This window comes from Tachysurus fulvidraco, chromosome 15, assembly GCF_022655615.1.
Source record: "Tachysurus fulvidraco isolate hzauxx_2018 chromosome 15, HZAU_PFXX_2.0, whole genome shotgun sequence".
Lineage (NCBI taxonomy): Eukaryota > Metazoa > Chordata > Actinopteri > Siluriformes > Bagridae > Tachysurus > Tachysurus fulvidraco.
In genome coordinates this window covers 13291785-13302809 of record NC_062532.1, presented here as the reverse complement: position 1 = coordinate 13302809, position 11025 = coordinate 13291785, and the positions used below count along the sequence as shown (strand labels likewise).

The window sequence follows — 11025 nt, the reverse complement described above, 5'->3', positions numbered from 1 at the left end:
TCCCCAGACTGGTAGAAGGTCTCTAGCAATTTGGTACCTACATTGAAGGATGGGTGTTCACATGGTTGGAGTTGTGAAGAGGGGGGCTTATGAAAAGGTGTATGGCCACTGACCCTGAACTGAATCTACTGATGAACAGATTAAGTTCATTTTCCCAGTCCAGGCTTCCCTCAGATTGTTAATGGCTTATGTAGAAGCCAGTGATGTGGTTCATAAGAGTCCTGAAAACCCCTTTCTTCTTATTTACTAGCTACTACAGAAGACTGGTGAGTAACGGCTGAGTTTGGAAAAAAGCATACTTCCTTGACCAGTAATGTATAGTCTGTAACACATTCTGTCATTCCTTTTAATGTTCTGTGTCCACATCCTCATTATTTATTTGGTAACGATGCATTCCAGTATCTGAGTTTTTAGTACCGTGTGGTCCAGTCGGCAAAGAGTAAACAGTTTAAACACGTTTTATTTTATAGTTTTTGATTAGCTTCACTTTCTCCTAACAAAGCAATTATAACATGCCTTCATACTCAACATAAATTGTGTAAAATCTTAAATTGAGTAATACCCCTTACTTCTTTTTTATATTCTTGTTTATTTTCTTTTTAGTTATTTTTTCTATTTGGTACTGTGCTGTTTGATATTTAAAAAAAAAAAAAAGACAGCAAGCTCCTGAATAAGATAAAAACACATTGCTTCAGTAACATATCAAAGTTGTTTTATTAACTTTTTTTTAACAACATTTAAAATGTTTCAAAAATTTCCTTGGTGACATGGAAATAAAAAATACAATTCCACACAGATAAGACCACTGAATTAAAAAAATTATATATATAAAATTTATATTTATAATATTATATACAGTATATTTACATGATTTTTTTTAGTTTGGCCTACAAAAACATTCACAACCTAAATGACATAAATAAAGACACAGAGAAAAGCTTCATTTAAGGTGGTGAAAACAGAGATAATAAAATTAAGCAGACAGAAATAAAGAGGAATTAATCATAATATTGCAAAAATGCCCATGATTGGACTCATTTCAAATACATAATATTTATATTAAATATATTAAAAACTTTATATTAAGAGAATCTTGTTTTTGAAAGTGGGTAGGGTACCTTACTTACAGTATATTAATATAATCAATATACTAAATAATGTTAATGTATTATTTGAGATAATTGAATTAATATGTGCACATACTAGAATAGAGTAAATCGTGTAAGTGCATAGTGTAAAGTACCATCATTTTGGAAACCTAATACCATCAGAACAGGACAATAATTAAATTACAATAATGATTATAGGAAAATATCACTTCAGTTAAATTAAAAAGACAATACAAAAAACAACTTAGTTCAAGTGCAGAAGTGAAAGGGAAAAAAAGAAAAAAGATCAAATAGAAAAAAGTGCAAAAAGAGCAATGGCATTGTGCCAGAAAAAAAAATAGTGCTGTCGATAAATGAAAAACATTATAGTCTTAAACTACTGAAGGATCTATCAGGGGACTAAACCAAATAAATCAAAAAAATTAAACAATTAGTAATGGTTCAGCATTAACTGGTAACAACTGCCACCATTCAGTAATGGAAACTGCTTATCCAAAGATTTGTAAAGGCATGCTTTGGATAATTTGGTAATGCATCAGCCATATCAACAATACCAGGGTCTTGTAGAACTCTGGTTTATGAATGTTTCCAAGGCTGGTGTTGTTTCCTCCACAGACAGATTAATGTCTTCTTCCACTGTGAATAGAAATTGGAACATTTGAGAAAAACATCAACACTAAATTAATTACAGTTGTATTATTTTAATAGACTCATTTCTCATTAGGGGCTACAATAAAAGGATAGTCTTTGATGGTCCCCAATATACAAGTGGGACTGGATGTTACATCAATAGTAAATAAGTTGTAAAAGCTGTGAAACAAATTGAAACAATGATCAGAATTATATTAAAAATATTATATTGAAAATAACATTGTTTAATCTATTACAGGTTTTAAGCTTGGTTTGGGATTCTTCTCATTAGTGCTAACTGCATATGAAATCAAAAGAAAGCAGTGTATTTTTTTTTATTTTGTCTTTTTACATGTCAGTCTTTCAGTGACATTTTCATGTGCACCACATGATCAGCGCAATAGCATATGACAATCAGCCTAAAGGATTAGCCAAGGATTAACCAATCAGAGAAGCACATGGCAGCACAGCAATGTAGCAATGAGATTCAGATTTTGTTCCCATCAAAGAACATAATGTAAGAAACATGTAATCTCAGTGCTTCTAAATACAGTACGATAGTGCCACACAGGCTATTGAGTATTTCTGAAACTGCTGATGAAGTGAATCAGATTGTTGAGTGTAGCAAAAATGGTCATAGATTAATTTGACCTGAGCAGAAGGCTACAGCATCTGAAATAACCACTCACAAATGTGGTGTGCAGAAACATACAACAACAAATCTTGATATGGATGGGCTTCAACAGCCACGTTGTGGACCGCATTGGACTTCACTCCTATTGGTCAAAAACGAATGGGATTTTTTCCAACAATGTCATGGTCCAATCTCCAAAGGAAGTACTTCGAAACAAGAACGCAGATTTTTTTGATGTCTGATTGAACACACTAAAAAACAAGCAACTTTAAGGAGGAAAAAACCAAAACAAAAAAAAAAAAAACAAAAAAAAAAACAGACACACAAAGGTGAATTAGAGAGCTCTCAATGCTAGCTGAACTCATAGCATTTTGGCAGAGACATTAATACTGCCTGAAAAGCCATGTCAACGAGCTGCTCGGACCTGGCGCATTTAACTACTAAACTACTTCAAAACCAAGTCCCTATCTCAGATAACACAAATACCAATTACGGTACTTCACGTAATACTCAGTGAGAAATCTGTATTGCAACTTGAGTCTACGGATGTTAGTCTACATTCAACTCGGCCAATGTGCGTTTTGTGAATGGAGCCAGCAATAAAAAAAGTTATTTTAAAAAGACAAAAAGACAGGACAGGAAATTTTACAGGTCAGGTCAGAATATCTTCACCAAGGAGGTCTTTGGTGGGAAAATTGCACGAGTGTCTGCACTGATGAAACAGTAGCAGCAAAGGTCAGACCTGCCACAGGCTTCATTAAGACTTCAAGTGTGAAAGAGGAACCAACATGCAGCACAATCCAAGCAGCACATAAAACATTATTGCTCCACAAGGAGGTCCGATGTCTGTCGCTCAGCAAATTGCTGGCCCAAGTGTATGAGCGTGTTTTTACTAATGAGAGGTGCAATGAGGCAAAGCTGCTTGCAAGTGATTAGTGTATGCAAGGCTGGCATACGTGTCTGTTATATTTCAGAATTTGAATGCACTGAACACACAAATGCAAGGCTGATATGAAAACCTGCTCACAAGTAAGATAAAATAAACGGATTCCTTGCACCTCTGGCAGCAACATCTGGAAAGTGCATTTTTTTGGCCTTTCAGCCTCCACTGATTGCCTTGACTGGGTTAGGGACCTGTATAGCTCAGCAGCAGTTTTTGGACAGTACATAAAAGAACAGAGATCATCACAGTTTAAAGCTGAGCTTTGCTGATATACCTTCAGATTTTTTGGTCGGTGGCTGCCGAGGGGTTCCTCATTCTGGCATACAGCTATTTCGAAACTGCTCCCAATTTTCACAAAATATCTTTGTGCACTATGCTGAGCAAAAACTGTGTGTATCCACATTTCTGCCAGGCTTTATGCTTTGTTTCATCTAATCAGGCCCAGGTTTTACACCGAGTAAGTTTAAACAAATTAAGAGAATATATTATTATTATATATACCGTGTTAAGCTACAGTGTAATTTTGTAAAATTTTTGGTCCTTGGTGTGCCATGGATTTTTTTTCTCCCACACAAAGCCACTTAACCCATCTTGTCCTAGCTGATGTAAAACCGCCATGTACAAAATCAGAGATATTTGTGTTAAACATTAACAAAAGGACAATTAAACAGGCTGGATGTAAAGCACTTAAAGCCACAGACCAAAACAACATCATTGCTAAGACATACTCCTGAGCTCTCTTGTACAGAGGGTCTGCCAGCTATAATTATATCTAAAAAAGACAACAAGTATAAAATCTAAATAAACAAGCGTCCAAAATATACAAGACTGCTATGGAATTTACAAGTCACTAAAAAGGGCAAGTGGGGAAAAAAGGGAATAATACTTCTACTTTCGGCTGTTACTCATCACTTTACAGCTCTACCATTATAAGCACTCTTCTTCCTTTTATGGTTGACTCCTGTTACCTCACTGTTTTGCTTCCCTCCCTCTCATGCATACACATCTATTCAGACTTACTACAACTGAACAGACCACCACCTTACCAGTGCCCCTCCACCTACTCTGTACTTACTACAGATCACAACGTCATCCGCAAACATCATTGTCCACAGAGATTCCTGTCTGACTTCATCGGTCAAACTGTCCATCACCATAGCAAACAAGAAGGGACTTAAAGCTGATCCTTGATGTAGCCCCAACTCCACCTTGAGCTCCTCTGTCTAAGTGGAAAAAAGTGAATTAAAAGTAAATATAGAATGAACAGACTTTATACAAATGAGTCTGGGTATAATGAGTCTGGGTATTTCTAATACTAATCAGACTCAGCTTTATTCGCCAAGTGTGTACCACAGGCACTCTCCCAAACACTCTATACATATATAAACAGACTAAAGGGTAAAAAGATTAAAATATAAATTATATACAAGGTGAGGTTAAATTCATTTCTTGTGCCTAGTCAGCATGGTGCATTACAATTGTGAATACTGTACATTTATATAACCATAGAAATATATTTATTTACATGGGTTTTAGTAAAAGATAATGCACTGTATAATATTGCACTTTAACAGCCTGTATATGTAATATCAGATGTGCTAGTTGTTGTGTAACTGTCCTTGTGCCTAGATATTTTAATGCATAGTGATCTGACAGACTCACTCATAGCTGTGTAAAACTATCATCAGCTCCTGTGGGTAGATCAATCCTCCTTAATTGTTGGAGGAAGAGAAGTACTAGTATTGTTGTATTAGTATTAAGCTAGAATTAATCAAGGATCTCACTAAACATTTTTAATTAGTGGCAATGACAAAGCAAACTTACATGTTTGTGCACTTAGGCTACTAGACACATTCTTTATAATATTACCAAGTTGATTTTAACTACACAGTGCAAAAGTAACATCTTCGAATGTGAAAATTCTTGAATGTAGTCAGATTTATCTAGTATTTTATATTGCAATTATTTAATTACTTAAATTAGCTACATTATCTGCAAAAAGAACAAGACTATTTGAAGACTAATTAAATTAGAGCAAATGTCTACAAACAGGTTTTAATAATAATATATTTGGTTTGTTGAAATCTTCTATTAGGGAATGCTTGATGCATTTCACTCTTTAAAGATATTCTCATTTGCCAGAGGTCATTTTTTCAGTGCTTTATTTTGCCTCTGATTGATTAGGGATGCCATTTAGAAGAGTGGGCTTCATAAAGCTGTAGATAAACTAGGACTCACAGTCTTCCTCATCTCAGAATCTCTCAGACTATGAAATACAATACAATAAATGCCCGGACATTTTTGCAGCATCTATGTTTTTTATGTCTGTTAATTACCATAATGGAATATAATCTAGCCATGGGGGTCACAGTCCAGTGACTTCTGTGCCGGTCCCAAGCCCGGATAAATAGACCAGGTTGCATCATTAAGGGCATTAGGCATAAAACATGCCAAATTTAACCATGCGAATCGTCAGTACAAATTTCATACCGGATCGATTGAGGCCCAGTTTAACTCCGGGCGCCGTTGACCTACAGGGCGCCGGTGGAAATTGGGCTACTGTTGGTCAAAGAAGTAGAGGAGGGAGGAGAGTGCACAGACAGAGAGAAGAGGAAAGGTAAGGGTGTAGGACTGAGAATAGGAACTCTGAATGTTGGTACTATGACAGGGAAAGGTAGAGAGCTGGCTGATATGATGGTGAGAAGGAAGATGGATATACTGTGTGTACAGGAGACCAGGTGGAAGAATACCAAGGCTCGTAGTATAGGAGCAGAATTCAAGCTGTTTTATTATGGTGTGGATAGTAAGAGAAATGGGGTAGGTGTGATCCTGAAGGAGGAGTTTGTGAGGAATATTCTGGAGATAAAGAGAGTGTCAGATAGGGTGATGAGTTTGAAGTTAGAGATTGAAGGGGTGATGTTGAATGTTGTTAGTGGTTATGCCCCACATGTAGGTTGTGAGTTAGAGGAGAAAGAGAGATTCTGGAGTGAATTAGATGAGGTGATGGAGAGTATTCCCACAGGTGGGAGTGGTGATAGGAGCGGATTTTAATGGACATGTTGGTGAGGGGAACACAGGTGATGAGGAGGTGATGGGCAAGTTTGGAGTTAAGGAAAGGAACCTTGAAGGAAAAATGGTAGTGGCCATTGCTAAGAGGATGGACATGGCTGTGGTTAACACTTATTTTCAGAAGAGGGAGGAACATAGAGTGACAAGAGTGGAGGTAGGAGAACACAGGTAGACTACATCCTATTTAGATGAGGCAATCTGAAAAAGTTACTGTAAAGTGGTAGTGGGAGAGAGTGTAGCCAGACAGCATAGGACGGTGGTGTGTAGGATGATGGTCTGTAAGATGGTCACTCTTGATGGTCCGTAAGATGAAGAGGTCAAAGACAGAGAACAAAACCAAGTGGTGGAAGCTGAAAAAGGAGGAATGTTGTGAGGAATTTAGACAGACGTTCTGGGTGGTCAGGTAGTGCTGCCAGATGACTAGGAAACTACAGCAGAAGTGATTAGGGAGAAAGGTGCTGGGTGTGTCATCTGGAAGGAGGAAAGAAAATAAGGAGACTTGGTGGTGGAATGAGGAAGTTCAGGATAGTATCCAGAGGAAGAGATTAGCCAAGAAGAAGTGGGACATGGACAGGACTGAAAAGAATAGACAGGAATATAAGGAGTTACGGCGCAGAGTGAAGAGGGAGGTGTCTAAGCAGAAGGCATATGACGAGTTGTACACTAGGTTAGACACTAAAGAAGGAGAGAAGGACTTGTACAGGTTATCTAGGCAGAGGGATCGAGATGGGTAGGATGTGCAGCAAGTTAGAATTATTAAGGATAGAGATGGAAAGGTGCTTACAAGTGAGGAGAGTGTACAGAGGAGATGGAAGGAATACTTTGAGGTGCTGATGAATGAGGAAAATGAGAGGGAAAAATGAATAGAAGGGGTGAACTCTGTGGAACAGAAAGTATATAAGATTAGAAAGGATGAAGACAGGAAGGCTTTGAAGAGGATGAAAAGTGGAAAGGCAGTTGGTCCTGATGTCATCCCGGTAGAGGTCTGGAAGCGTGTAGGAGAGGCAGCAGTGGAATTTTTAACTAGTTTGTTCAACAGGGTTTTAGAAAGTGAGAGGATGCCTGAGCAATGGAGAAGAAGGGTGTTGGTGCCGATCTTTAAGGATAAGGGTGACGTGCAGAGTCTCAGCAATTATAGGGGGATAGCAGGGAGCAGGTGGAGGAAAACCTGGAGAGGTGAAGGTTTGTGCTGGAGAGAAGTGGAGTAAAAGTCAGTTGTAGTAAGACTGAGTACATGGGTGTGAATGAAATGGAGGGAAGTGGAACAAGTAAGGTTACAGGGTGAAGAGGTGAAGAAGGTACAGGAGTTTAAGTACTTGAGGTCAACAGTCCACAGTAATGGAGAGAGTGGGAAAGAGATAAAGAAGCGAGTGCAGGCAGGTTAGAATGGGTGGAGAAAGGTGTCAGGAGTTCTGTGTGCTAGGGAAAGATCAGCGAGAATCAAGGGGAAGGTGTATAGGACAGTGGTGAGACTGGCCATGCTGTATGGTTTAGAGACAGTGTCACTGAAGAAGAGACAGGAGTCAGAGCTAGAGGTAGCCGAGCTGAAGATGTTGAGGTTCTCTTTGGGAGTGACATGATTGGACAGGATTAGGAACAAGTACATCAGAGGGACAGCTCATGTTGGACATTTGGGGGACAAAGTTAGGGAGGCCAGATTAAAATGGTTTGGGCATGTTCAAAGGAGGGAGAGCGAGTATACTGGTAGGAGAATGTTGGACATGGAGCTGCCAGGCAGGAGGCAAAGAAGAAGGCCAAAGAGGAGGTATATGGATGTAATTAATGAGGATATGAAGCTAGTGGGTGCAAGTGTTGAGGATGCATTAGATAGGGATAGGTGGAGAGAGATGATTCGCTGTGGCGACCCCTGAAGGCAAAAGCCGAAAGAAGAAGAAGAAGAAGAAGAAGAAGAAGAATTGACATAATGGAATATGAGAAGTTTATGTTTCATGTTGTCACTATCAGGGTATATGAAATCAGGAGATACCGAGTACCAGTATAGGTAACAATGTTCCTACACTTGTTCCCTTAATACCAATTGGAAGCCACAGACCACATGCATATAGCCGACCACGTGTATCGCTTCACGGAGAGATTCCATGGATTTGTTCTGCTGGTGCAAATTTACACTCAGAAGAAATGGAGATTCATCACACCAGGGTACGTTTTTCCAGTCTTCATCAGAATGTTTCCTTTTTATAGCACCTTTCTGATTAAACACTAGAAAATGCCATGTATGAAAATTCCACGAGAGCAGTTATATAAATACTCAAAACCAGCCCATAAATACTCAAAATCAAGCTGTAGTTAAAATCACTGAGATCACTAATTAAAAATCACAGATTTTTTTTAACCCATATTAATGGTTGATTTGAACATTACCTGACTCGTATTTTATGCATTACTTTTCTGCCACACAATTGGCTGATGAGATACTTGCATGACTAAATAGGTGTACAGGTATTCCTAATAAAGTGCTGAGATAATGTATATTTCCACTGTGGAAGGCTTGAAAGTGTGTCAATTTATTAGCTACAAGAGCTAATACCTACTGTTGTGTTTATTTAGAAAAATTACTGCATATCATTACTGTGTACAGTTAGTACAAACGTGAATTTACCTGACTCTCCACAGCGAAAGCATGTGAACAACCTGAGGACTGCTTCTATTGTGCGCTGAATCCAAGTGGACCTGGGAACTGGAATGAAAAATAAGGATTAATTGAGGTACTGAGAAACCCATTAAGCTACAGGTTTGTTTGTGTTTCCCCCCTGAGGACATCTATTTCTCAGAAATGCAAAAATACTCCATTAAGTTATTAAAGTAATTAAAACAAAGGAAAGTGTCACTAGCTAAGCCACATCACCATGACTGTGTCTAAATCAGCTTCCTAGTTCAGTAGTCAGGGCACTGATCAGTTCTTTTTGTTGGCCATTTTAAGGGCTGCCACAATTACATTTTTTCCCAGCTCAAAAAAAAAAATATACGAGTGCACAATGAGTGTTCAAAAACCAGGAAGCCTCATGCCAGTGGTTAATGATAGTAATAATTTAACAAAGTATCGATACCAAAGCTCACAAACAGGACGGGAAACTAAACTGTAAAACCTTTAAAGTAAATTACTATTAAATAATAATAGCAACAACAATAACAACAGGAAGCTACACGGCGGCTCGTGCCCCATGTAGGGCCTCCTGGGCGCATGAACCACAATTAATGTAACACGTGTAATATTGTGTTTCTTATCGTATCTGAAGACGTTTTTAGTAAGCAATCAAAGTTTGCATACTGTCAGAATGAGTGTTTATAACCATTTCTCCATGTTGACATGTTGACGTGACTGCGTCACAGCTATCTAACCCTACCATTTAAACGTACCAACAAAGGCACGTGTCTAAATAGTAAAAGTAACGTTTTGTCCACCATAGTAACTGTTAGCGACAAATAAACCCAAGAGATACCAAAATACTAAAACCGGGAGAATTTAAAGGTTAAATCGTGTTTAGGAATCGGGGAATTCCTGGACGTGTTCGCTTTACCGGGGCGTGTTGTATAGGTCGGAACATCGAGCATTAACGCGACTGACCACCTGATAACTCATGCATTTATCCACTTACCGCTATTATTTAACTCCATAGCGAGGTTTAACCGTTAAAACAAATGAACAGTTTTGGCTGTAAAGGATTCTTGTGTCCGTCTGACTCAGGGAAAAGTTGCAGCTCTCGCTTTTCTCTCGCGCGCTATGTTCTAACTGTGACGTACCAAATATTAACCAATTGAATGAAAGGACGGCCTCTCTCATCTTTCAGGGCCAAGTTATTTAGATTATTCAGGGATAAGTTATTTAGAAATTATTTTAGATATACTTACACCTGTTTAGAGATATTTTTTCTGAGAATGTATCCAGTTTAGGAATAATTGTCTCAATAATTGAACAAGAATCTCTCTCTCGCGCGCGCGCGCACACAATTAGCTCGTATATAATAAATACAAATAAATTTCCTACTAAATTTGCTATTACTGCAAATCAAGTTGCTAATCATGTTACTTACCTTCAAGTAAAACCAAAATGTCGATCCACTCTTGTTTCGTCCGTATTATTTCTGCATTTCAAACAAATAAAGAGCGATAAAAAAATCCAAATGCATTAAATAGAGTGTATTGCATATGCGCACTTTCAGCTCACAAAATTAAATAAAGCAATCCAAATCCATACATTGAAAGAAGATGCAGCATGTTTGCTGTGCACAGACTGAATGAATCTTCGCGCGAAGATTTCCCGCGTAAATGACGTCAAACCTAAGGTGCGTTCAAACGTCCGTCTATATTCATGCGCGATATATAGTTTGTTTAAACGTTCAGTCAAATTGTTTTATTCAATTCAGTCAAATTATTTTTTTCGCCAGTGTGTACAATTTAAACGACATCTAACAAAATTGCTTTTAAGTCTCTATCGACGAATACTGGTTTACTAGGTTACAGGTTTGTACAAAGTCTCTAATGATCATCCTATATACAAAATCAATGCTCTTAACTTTAAATTATACGAATGTTACTTTTTATGTTCTTTTACTCTTCTTCTAGTTTATATAGCTATCAACAAAAGCAGAAAAACATTTTTTTAATGAAATACTCTCTTA

The 11025-nt window shown here is 37.9% G+C and overlaps 1 long non-coding RNA gene across 2 annotated transcripts; it reads right to left on the bottom strand.

Annotated features, from left to right (window-relative positions):
- Positions 1–804: 804 nt before the first annotated feature.
- LOC113639671 lies at positions 805–10862 on the bottom strand. 2 transcript variants are annotated; one of them, XR_003439866.2, is made up of 4 exons: positions 10602–10862; positions 10438–10488; positions 9006–9083; positions 805–1745 (listed from the first exon to the last, which is right to left on the bottom strand). It is a non-coding gene; the product is annotated as an uncharacterized LOC113639671 (long non-coding RNA). The 2 variants fall into 2 exon arrangements; XR_007137974.1 differs by having other exon boundaries at positions 806–1745; positions 10438–10655.
- Between the last annotated feature and the right edge of the window lie 163 nt (positions 10863–11025).